A 12369-nucleotide genomic window follows, 5' to 3' on the forward strand; every position below is an offset into this window, starting at 1 on the left:
ATATGGTAAATGACTATTCTAGGTAGAAACGTCTGGTTTCTAATGAAATATCTCCAGATGTGTATAGAGGCCCATTTCCAGCAACTATCACTCCAGTGTTCTAATGGTACATTGTGTTTGCTAATCGCCTTAGAAGACTAATGGATGATTAGAAAACCCTTGAAAACCCTTGTGCAATTATGTTAGCACAGCTGAAAACTGTTTTGCTGATGAGAGAAGCTATAAAACTGGCCTTCCTTTGAGCTAGTTGATTATCTGGAGCATCACATTTGTGGGTTCGATAAGACTCTCAAAATGGCCAGAAAAAAAAGTTTCATGTGAAACTCGCCAGTCTATTCTTGTTCTTAGAAATGAAGGCTATTCCATGCGAGAAATTGCAAAGAAACTGAAAATTTCCTACAGCGGTGTGTACTACTCCTTCAGAGAACAGCACAAACGGGCTCTAACCAGAGCAGAAAGAGAAGTGGGAGGCCCCGGTGCACAACTCAGCAAGAAGACAAGTACATTAGAGTCTCTAGTTTGAGAAATAGACGCCTCACAGGTCCTCAACTGGCAGCTTCTTTAAATGGTACCCAAACGCCAGTGTCAAAGTCGACAGTGAAGAGGCGACTCCGGGATGCTGGCCTTCTAGGCAGAGTGGCAAAGAAAAAGCCATATCTGAGACTGGCCAATAAAAAGAAAAGATTGGTATGGGCAAAAGAACACAGGCATTGGACAGAGGAAGATTGGAAAAAGGTGTTATGGACAGATGAATCCAAGTTTGAGGTGTTTGGATCACACAGAAGAACATTTGTGAGACGCAGTACAGGTGAAAAGATGCTGGAAGAGTGCCTGACACCATCTGTCAAGCATGGTGGAGGTAATGTGATGGTCTGGGGCTGCTTTGGTGCTGGTAAAGTGGGAGATTTGTACCAGGTAAGAGGGATTTTAAATAAGGAAGGCTATCACTCCATTTTGCAACGCCATGCCATACCCTGTGGGCAGCGCTTGATTGGAGCCAATTTCCTCCTCCAACAGGACAATGACCCAAAGCACACCTCCAAATTGTGCAAGAACTATTTAGGGAAGAAGCAGGCAGCTGGTATGCTGTCTGTAATGGAGTGGCTAGCACAGTCACCAGATCTCAACCCCATTGAGCTGTTGTGGGAGCAGCTTGACCGTATGGTCCGCAAGAAGTGCCCATCAAGCCAATCCAACTTGTGGCAGGTGCTTCAGGAAGCGTGGGGTGAAATTTCAACAGATTACCTCAACAAATTAACAGCTAGAATGCCAAAGGTCTGCAATGCTGTAATTGCTGCAAAAGGAGCATTCTTTGACGAAAGCAAAGTTTGAAGAAAAAAATTCATACTTCAAATACAAATCATTATTTCTAACCTTGTCAATGTCTTGACTATATTTTCCATACATTTTGCAACTCATTTGATAAATAAAAGTGTGAGTTTTCATGGAAAACACGAAATTGTCTGGGTGATCCCAAACTTTTGAACGGTAGTGTATATATATATATATATATATATAATTTAAAACATCTTCAATAGGCTTCAGAATGACGCTCTAGTTTGGCCCTTGGCAGTTACTGAAGTCTGGGTAGAGCAGCAATAGGATGAAAAACCACAGTTGAGTGTAAAAAGCTAAGACTAGGGTTGCAACTAACGATTATTTTCATAGTCGACTAATCTATCGACTATTTTTTCGATAAGTCAACTAATCTAATGACTACTTTTTTTGTAGCCACACCACATACACGACATTTGATGAAACCTCAATCTTTTATAACTACGGTCTTTTGATTGTTCTGATCAACATTCTGAACTGATCTGATTAAAAAAACAACTTGTGGCGAAAACACGTATGGTAAAAAGAAAAAAATATATTTTACATCAATAGTTCCTCCTATTATAGAGCAATAGGCCCTCCGCGGGACAGTGTGTGCGCTCTGAACTCGCTATTTTAATGAAGTATCGATACTAAAAAGATATCCGTACGTTAAAAACGATACGGATACACCATGCAACATTACACCAGTAGATGTAGCGGGCTGACATTCAAGCTAAGCCTAACCCCCCAATGAAGATGCTTATTGGCCAATGTAACGACTTCCGGGCCATCACCCGTGGGTTTCCCCCCAAAGCATTAAGGATTTGCCAAAACCATGGTTCGGTTCAGTAACATTCTTTTATTTCACTCCAGCACAGCAGACCGCACGACGGCGCCTCTGCTCACTCGCCTCTCCTTCCACTCTCTGCTGCACTTTTATGGGTGCAGCGTCGGCTTCTGACTAATTGCCAATCAGCCAGAGCAGCTTGCTAATTACCAACCAGCCAGTAGCTGAGGCCAAATTGGAGACTCCACCCCCATAGCTGCCACAGCCAAGACTCGACACAAAGATGTTTTATTGCCAAGATCACCACATCACATTTTCTCTGTGTCTCACTCCAATCTCATAAATGCCGGCCGGCCAAAATTACGGGTAGCTCTGACTCTTTTTATTATACGATGCGTCGACACTAAAAATACTCGACGATTTTTCATAATCAACAACGTCCACTAATCGTTGCAGCCCTAGCTGAGACCCTGTCATATTAAATCACATATAAGATAACCCTATCTGGATAATATCGTTTTTTATAGGCTGCACAGTTCACTAAATTTTTAAGAGGATTGTCATTTTATATGTAAGAGCTGTGTGCCGAATACCCTTGGACTTGGTAAGCTTCTAAGAGACAATTCTGAGACAATTGCAAGTGACACATACATTGTCTTATGGTTTTAGAGGCTTTCAGGAACTTTGAAGGGTCAATCAACCCTGTCCAATGTGTAGGTGACATGCATAATACAATGCAGTGTAACAGGCAACATAAGTTCTAAACAAAGTGCCCTCTTAACAGGAACTGAACGGGCCCAAACTGCTAATTCTATTAAGGTATCAATGTTAATTCATGCACAGTATCTTATACATGACAACCAACCAGTGGCTATTGACTAAATAAATATAACATTAAGTGGCTTGCTGTTTTAATCTCTCACTGCTAAGTAAGGAATTATTTCGGTTCGGTTTATTTGCCACCAAGAGACCACTTCTTGGTCTAACTATCACTTGGATTGAATCCTGCATTAAAGGCAACAGGGTTTGTGGTGAGCTGCTCTGTGAGCATGGGGGGGCTGTGGAGTCTTCTTCTGCTACGTATAGCCAGGAGATTGGGTGCACCTCAAAGACCTGGCTTGCTTTGACAATGCTCCTCATTGTGTTTGTGTCAACGCAACCTTTTGAAAAGATGTAATTCTGGTTCTGTTTCTCTATGTTTCCACAGAGTATTGGACAGCTCTCCCCTTAAATTATGTTAGCTATTGACCACTAATGTAAATCTAAAAGCTTTGCTTGATGAGTGCGGTCTCTGAGCTCTGTCTCTCATATTTATGTAAAACTTTTTCATTAATCGCAATTTGTATTCAGCAACAGCACTGAGTGAGTGCCAATCCAATTATCAAATGCACCCAATAAAAGGACCACCTTACATACTCTGTGCAACAGGGCATGGAACATGAAAATGAGCCGCTGAAATAATAAATTAATGCCTGACAGCATATGTGAAGGCATTGCAACTCAATACAGTGAGATTCATCTAAATTGGTATCCAGTACGGCTATGGAGTTCAGGGTGAGGAAGCGTTCGTCTCCAGAATTCTGTCTCATGGTAGAAATCAGTGTGAACATTATTATTATTTAACCTTGACCACCACTTTTCCTTGACCTTAACCACATGGGTGTACATGCCTGCTTGTACCTGTACTCACAGCATACTACTCTGAGGGATTCTTTAAAATGCTTTAGATTTAATTAGAGTTTGTTTTCGGAAATGAATACAGCTGTTCTTTTTGCTCAATCTGAATGTGCCATATTTTGCTAGTTGAGTTCATATGAGTTACAGCGTTCCCATGTGTTTTTAATTCGCTGCTCTCTGTTAGGAACTGTGTCACATGTTAGCACATGGTAGCACATGGTTGGATGACTTTACGTATAGGATGTTGCTTTCCTCCCAACCTTTTGAATATGTTAAATTGGTTTGTATTTGTGTTGCAGTTGCTAAGGGTCTAACTGTTGTGACTCAGCTCTGATTAGGATTAATGGCTTTAGATGTGTGTTCGGCATTATTGAGATGAGAGACCAAAATAGCTACTAAATACTGACTAATTAGTGTCTCTTAAAACGCATGCAACAGTAAAGTGGACCATGACATGTTCGACTTTTGTAGCGGTAGTTTCACAATAAAGTGCTGAACAACTGCATATGTGTTTTCATTATTGATCAATTGGCCATGAGCATGTACGAGATGTTTTCACTGACTTGATTCGTGCATTCAAGTATTGGGAGAAGGAACATTATATTATCATGTAAAATGCAGTTTTGAAACTTGAATACATATAATTGTTTTCACATTAATATAAAATAAATATTAAAGATGAATTATGACCCGATTGACTTCCTATTACTAGCTAATACTAGCTCTAAGCAGATTAGAATACATACTAATGCTAAGAAACAAGTATTTCAATACAAATTCAATTGAGAATTGCATTTTTTTCCATTTAGAATTTTTAACATTAACTTTGAAAATACAGCCATATTATCATTAAAAGGGCCTACATTAAAACTGTAAGTGGACTACTTGATCACTACAAGTGAATTACCTAAACAGCATGTGTATAGGAATTAATCTTTAAAAGCTTTTTGTTCCATATAAGCCGTTCACTATAACCATTATCACTACAAGCAGTTTCCACTGTTATCATACAGAAAATTGTCTCTTTTATTTTTTAGAAACGTCTGTAAAATAAGATCTTCAAGAACAACTTTTACACTGGTGGCATTACCCAAAAGTAAATAAATGGTCTTGAAACTTGATTGTTGGCATTAAGAGATACTCAGCTTCAACAGCCCCAAACTATACTGATTGCATGTGTGTGAATGTGAGTGTGTGTTTCTGAGCGTTTCTGAGCGTGTGTGTGTTGCATGTTGTTTATGTGCAGCTGTCAGTCTCTTGAATGCTGAAATGTCAGCCGTCTCTGTTTGGACTTCTCCTGGAGCTTTGCCTCTGTACTGTGGCTGGCCAAATAGATGAATATGTATCGTTTGACATTTGGCAGATCAACACACCGACAGTTCAGTTTGAATTGTGAGCTTCTCCTTCCACTCCAAACTTTTCTTTGCAAACCTTTCCAGAACGTTGCATTAAGGTGACTTTGCATCAGTGGTTGATACAGCCCTGTATGGAGAATATGCATTTGTCCTCACTACTCAGTTTAGAAATATTGCTTACCTGTCTGCCAGAGAATAAAGATTATGCTGAAAGCACAAAACCTCCTATAAGAATGAATGAAGCTTCGTGGGACTGCTGTTTTTAAATTGCTAGATTTATAATATGCCGTCACCATTGATTTAGCAGTGAGACATCAGCGAAGAAAAGTTCCCATGTAGCACTTTTACAAAGTTCCACTGAAAATCAAGCCTGTTTTCTCATATTGACTGAGCCTCTCAGTCAACTACACTATTTCCCAAGAGACACACAAACACACACACCTCTGCCTTGTGCCAGATTCAATATTTGCAGTATGGCTCAGCTGATCCGTCCGTTAAGGCCACTACTGATACTGATATTTCTGCAGAGAAGCTGAAATTGGCATTTTAATATGATTATTTCATATCCAAATAACAAACAAGATTATGATACATGTAAACTGAAAAATGTTACACTTTTACAAATATTCATTATAATAAGGGCGGGATTTTAAAAGTATTTTTTTTAACTGACCTCATGATTTCCATTCATATTTTAAGCCTAATAATATAAGGGATCAATTTAAGACCAACAAATAAATATCGATGCAGTTACATTTTTTTACTTATGTTACTTTTATTTTCTTAGTGCTTTAATTGCTAATTTCATTCATATTTACATTACATATTTGAAATGAAAGTTAAACTATATTGAGGCTTTCCATTTTGATCTTGATATAACGGCTGTGCTCAGAACAATGATTTGTCATGGCAACAAAGTATTGCAAACAAATGTCACAGATTCTTTTGGTGATTGGCTGCGAGGAAAAACCACATAGCCATTTTTCGATTGCAATTTAGGACTGGGTTATTTTGGTCAATAACTTATCGAGTACCGACATCCAGCCCTAACGAATATTTATTTACTCTGCTCCAAGATGAAATCACACAACCGTAATGTGTATCTTTTGAATTAAGAAAGTTAAAGCAGTCCTAGAAATCGTGTTTAGAAATCGTAAAAAATTACCTCTGGACATAATCTTTACATAAACATATAGTTTAAACCAGTCCTCTTCAACTATGTCTTATCTGCCAAGAATATAAATACCTGAGTGTAATATCATGATTAAAAGGTCTTCTTCAATGTATACATACAATTCACTAATATTCAGAAATGTACTTGTAGCACAGTAAGTTTCAATTAAATTCAGTTTATTTTATATAGCCCGATATCACAAATCACGAATTTGCCTCAGCAGGCTTTACAATCTGTACACATACGACATTCCTGACCCAGGACCTCACATCTGATCAGGGAAAATAGATTATATTAACTATCACTTATCTGCTGTTTGACATTAAAACATATCCAGATATGTTGGCATGTGTGATTAGATTGTTATTGTTAAAGTGCCAGCTGTGGTAGCTTTTTGAATGCACTGTCTGTGCATTATCTTTCCGTGTACTGACATCCTTTTTTTAACATTAGTTCTTGGTGATACAACTTACTGTAAATGAATTCAATTCAATTCAATTCAGTTTATTTGTATAGCCCATTTTCACAAATTAAAAAATTGTCTCAGAGTGCTTTACAATCTGTACATATAGACATCCCTGTCCCAAAACCTCACATCGGATCAGGAAAAACTCCCAAATAATACTTCACGGGGAAAAAAGGGAAGACACCTTCAGGAGAGCAACAGAGGAGGATCCCTCTCCAGGATAGACAGGTGTAATAGATGCAGGGCTGTCAAGTCTCACGCATTGAGCGTGAGACTCACGCATTTCGGTCTTAGCTCACGCACTCCCGCCACACATCGTATTTCTCACGCTGAAAAAAACTCTCGGCTATTTAATGCTTGAATGCAGGGGTGCTCAATACGCCGATCGATAGGTCGATCGCGGTCGCTGCAGCAGAGCTCCGATGCCGGTCTGCGCGCATTGGGACAGAGCAAAAAAATAGTCACTAGCACCCCCCCCCCGTCAACAACTCTTCTCGGCTCGATGCCGGCGCACGCAACGCTCAGCTGCGATGCGCGCACAGGTGAGCATCGGGTGCTGATGGAAATGTCACGCTTGCCTGTTTTCAAAACTTGAGAGCCCTGTAGATGTAATGTGTACAGAAGGACAGATTTAGAGTTAAAACACATTCAATGAATATGACAGTGTATGAATAGCTCGTAGTAGGCATATTCCACATGAATCTATATTTCAAAAGCACAGAGCGGATACAGTGCATCAGCAATGCCCGTGAGTGACTACTAGACCATCAGAATATGATGCTGGTTCATACAACCAAAGCATCTGCAGTGAAATAGAAGCACGGTTTGATTGCTGCCTCGCCTCTCCGGGTTAACTTCATTGCCTGCCTGCTAAATTGAACAATGGGATCTCAGTAGAGAGAGAATGGAAAACTAATATATGGACACACACTAGGCACAGTTAGCCGATAGTAGACAAAGGTCCTCCATTGTGTTTGAACTGAATCCTCAACAGCACATATTCAAAAAAATCTACAAATAAAACCAACCATGGTGGGATTTCATCAGGAAGATTTATATATGAAGTGACAAAGCTGTATTGACATCCCAACATAGTCAATAGTTTGGGGAGCTCACACCAAACAAAACACACACGGACCCACCTCATTGTGGCCAATGTAGGCCAAAAAAGTCATAATGATAAATAATTCCAATAACCATTTCTACAGTGTTTTACAGGCAACAATAATAACAGCACTTTAGTGATTTAGGCCTTAGTGTAATGCTCCAGGGTGAGAGGAGTCATTAAGGGCATTGTGTCCCTTCTTCTGAAGTCTAATGGTACAGATTTCAGCAAAGGACAGTCGCTCCTGACCCATGAATTCAAGGGTTCAAGGGCAACACTGGACATGTGACTGCAAAGCAGGCACTCGGAGACCTTCATGATAACAGATGTCAAGGCGACAGGTCGATACTCAGTCAGGCAGTTTGACACAGCTTTTATTGAGGCACAGGAGAAATAACAGCGGACCTCAAACATGCTTTAAAAGAGATTGGATACAAATCTGAGATAGTTCATTGAATTAAATGGAAAAACAGCGCTCAACATCAGGGTTGCCAGGTTTTCATTTACAACCGTTTGAGAAATTGGCAACCACTTCTTTGCCTACAGTTGCCATCAGAGTGTACCAGGAATTGAGATTTGACACGTTAACTGATAACACAAGATTCAAATTCTGTAAAGTATCAGATAAAACACAAAGAATGTTGGTCAGTTACTCTCATTCATCTTGAGTTCATTCATGTCACATTGAATCACCATATTATCATAATCACACTAAACATAAGGTGAAGAAAAATAGCAACTATATTTTCAGTCTGGGCAACTACAAGCTGTTGCTTCATTGCCAGACACTTTTAAAGGTTAGTTATTGAATACATTTGCCTTAAAAAAATGTTAAGAGGTGACCACAAGATCATAATTTGACTGCTGAAATACTTCCCAGTCAGTTGATTCTCATTAACCCTGTCTATGTTCTGAGGAGACTTCCGTCTGACTGTTGCTAACCCTCTGGCAATACTGTAGGAGTGAAGAGTGTGTGGTGTTGGTCACCTCATTTTGTCACCTCTTATTGCAAAGTCAAGATTTTCACCTTGTAACTTGTAAATTACTTTTTTTAAGCTTACATGGTTAAAATCACCCTGAAACTAAATGAGTCTGGGTTTGAGTTATCTGTGTCCATGTTGTGGGTGTGAAGCTGCTGTGGCCCCAGCCCCAGGAGGAACATAAACAGCAATCGAGATAAAAGATGCACACTCCCTGGGCAAACTAAATGGTCGGCATCTGATAGTCACTGTCTCTAATTCTGCAGTGTGTGTGGCGTTAGTACACCACCTTTGGTTAACAGATGTTACCGTTCCGTTGTTTCAGCAATTCTTAAAGCGATCATCTGCAGCAGCTCAGTGACAGGTGCACCGGAGATTGGCCAAGTGTCTGTGAAGCACATAACTGAGCAGTCAGCGTGGACCTTACCTCGGTCAGATTGCGATGGTGCCCTCGTCCAGTTTGTCGGCTAAGAATTTCACATTTAAGAGTGTCATGCTCAGTGATAGAAATGCTGTGGCTGTCATTTCCGTGCAGCACAAGAATGGCAGCGCTTCTACCAAATTCCCTGGGTTCATAGGTGTGGAAGCCGGATCGTCTCAGAGAGTGGAGAGGTCTGGTTTGGAATGTAGAGAGGATCCATTCCACCATATTTGATGGAAATGCAGCGTCTCAACAAAGCACATTCAAAAGACACACACACAGAGCTTGACAAAGTTAACCCATTATAGTTGATGCCTATTGTGTATTGGCATAATGATATCACCGACTACAATAGGAATCCTCCTCTGGGGAGCGCATTTTGTAAAAACACACATGTTTAACAAGCTTTATTTTTCTTCTTTCTTTCTATCCATGTCCTATCTCTTCATGCCCTCTCATCCATATGTTACTTTGAACACCATTCCCCGTTCAAAACATGCAAGCTTGATCGCTGAGCCTCCCGAATTGCTGTTTGCAGCTTTCTTGACAACCGCTCCACCAAACAAATTCCCATTTAAATCTGCGCCTCCCCAGGTCCTCAGCAATATACCAGCCAAGTGTGAAATTGATCGGTTGAACGGTTGTCGATAAATAAATAGTCCTCAGCAATACAACTGCCAAAAGTGAAAGAAGAAAATTGAAGGACATACAGTACATGCATATCTACAGACAAAGACTTCCTTCATTCTGGTTGGATTTTCTGCTTTTGATTCCTTTTTCATATTCCTTGCTGTCTCTTTCCCTTTCCGTTTTACTCCACCCTTTAACTCTCTCACCGTGTTACAGTGGGGGGTGGAGGAGAAGAGGAGTGTTCTTGTGCTTTCTGTGAGCGCTCCACATGAATGATGTATGATTTACAAGCCTTGCCATTTAATAATTGTGGCCTAATCGGGCCCTTGAATAGCATGATGAAGTAGGGACCTGCTGGTCCCTACCTGCTGTTTTAAACAGTAATGCTCTGGTTGATATGCCAGGCACAGCACTGCCAGGCAGCGCCGCACACCTCTCTAGCTGTGTGTCACTCATCCTGTGTGTGTATGCACACCCTTGTGTCCTGTGCATTCATTCCATGGTTGTGTGCTCTGCATCGAAGGGCAAACGTGTATGAATTCACCCTCAGGTATCCTCAATTCTGTGGTCAATTCTGAATTGTCAAGACAAGACCTTGACGTTGCTTGCTTACACAAACTCAGGGCTTCCTTTGTTTGGCGGGTAGTGGGAAAAAATATAAGAGCAGATACTCCTTACACAGTAAATACTGAATCCAAACATGAGGGTGTTAGATGTTCCGACGTTTGTGGGACGTCCACAACAAGTATAAAGCAGAACTAGTGGTTAGTTCTTCTGTGGTGGATGAAGGAAATGATAACGTTTGTAACGAGATAAGCCACGGAGATAAGCCCCGCCCCTCGTGGATTTTCGCAACACTTTTGGTGTGAACACGGCAAATTGTTGCATGAAGTAAACTCACGCGTTTTGGGCCTTTTGGTGTGAACATAGCATTATGGGTCAGTTTCCGGCAACAGGTTTATTGTGAATCAACTTCAAAATAACAACTTATTGAAAATATATTTAGAAATATGTTGGACAGATAAGCAGACTGACCTGCCATCTTGTTTCACTTTGTTCATTCAGCCTGTCATCAAGTTGATGTTCTGAGAGGGTGTAGCCTATTACATTTTCTTACCTTCAGACCGGGCTACGCTAGCTGTTTCCAGTCTCTTTGAAGCTGCTGCAGGCAGTAGCTTCATATTTTAGAGTAATTTGAGAGTGGTATAAATTATTCCATCTAACACTCGACTGTAAAGCAAATTCCACACACAGCGGCTGATGTCTCCGCTCCTGTGATTGAACGAGCCAATGCCGGCATGCTAGCTTGGGCCTCATTTACTACCTACGTCAACGGCACTCATCAGTTCATCAATTTAAACGAACACATTCAGTTTAACGAAGACATGAGCACATTCAATGAATGCTTCACTACAACATGGAATACAACATTCTTTTTAAAATCCATTGGCAATGAAAATCACACATCAGAATGGCCTTCATTTGACTAATGTTGCAAAGGCAACCAGAGTTACATTCATCCATTCTAAAATAAAGATAAAATCACTTGTGAAATCTGGAACCACTTGCCGCATTATATCAGAGACCGACTGATATTAGTTAAATATCCCAGGTGTGTCTGTTTAAGGCTACCTGCTGCTATGGCACTCTCATGTCAATCTCCTCTGAGGAGGGGAGAGTGCTATCAGGGCTAGCTGGCCCGGGCGCTAAGCTATCCATTCTCTCTGACCGACAATTGCCAGTGCTCATTTTATCTCTACCCCCTCCGAAGCCTCGCAGATGTGATAAACGAGGAGCAGAGAATGGAAAGATGGAGGAGGAAGGGACTGGTGTGTGTGTGGCTCCAGAAATTGCTCCGCCAGCTTTTACCCACCTGCCTAGATAAGAGAGGCACTGTAAATTAACACGCGATAGGGGGGACGAGAGCATGGGCGGTGTGTGTCTGTGGATACGGTGATTCTGTGCACTCATTCACACACAAAGACACACACTACCTCTCTTTGCTTTGCCGCAGGTATCGCAGATAAAGATGTGTCATTGATGAATGGGATCTTATTTCCCATCAACCTTTGCTGTGTGGGAAATGGAAAGCACATCCAGGCCCCTAACTCATCACATGAATAATGATAACGCTGGGTAGCAGTTTTCATTTTGTCGCACTATTTGTCTGCAAAGAGCCATATGCAAACTGTTTGTGTTCATCTTGTTTTTCTTACATTGCAGCTAAAAATGAACACCGAGCTTCCACAAACTTGTGGTGCCGAGGTTTAAAGTCGTGTTTGTACCTTGTTTAATCACACACACAGTGGCAGAATTCCAAGGAGGAGAAAGTATATAGGGACAATTTGAAAATTAGAGCATTTTTTTTTTTTACACTTAATAATAATAAAACTGCTCAATTCATACCTCTATTTGTGTTTCCCTGCAGCCATTTCCTGACTGCACTCCAAAAAACAG

At 40.7% G+C, this 12369-nt stretch overlaps 1 protein-coding gene across 2 annotated transcripts in view; it reads left to right on the forward strand.

The window, feature by feature from the left end:
- Window positions 1-12369, forward strand: part of LOC130207796 (receptor-type tyrosine-protein phosphatase gamma-like) — a 473173-nt gene that overhangs the window by 298432 nt on the left and 162372 nt on the right. The gene's annotated exons all lie outside the window — the stretch shown is intronic.

The sequence above is a fragment of the Pseudoliparis swirei genome, chromosome 18 (genome assembly GCF_029220125.1).
Source record: "Pseudoliparis swirei isolate HS2019 ecotype Mariana Trench chromosome 18, NWPU_hadal_v1, whole genome shotgun sequence".
NCBI classification, from domain to species: domain Eukaryota; kingdom Metazoa; phylum Chordata; class Actinopteri; order Perciformes; family Liparidae; genus Pseudoliparis; species Pseudoliparis swirei.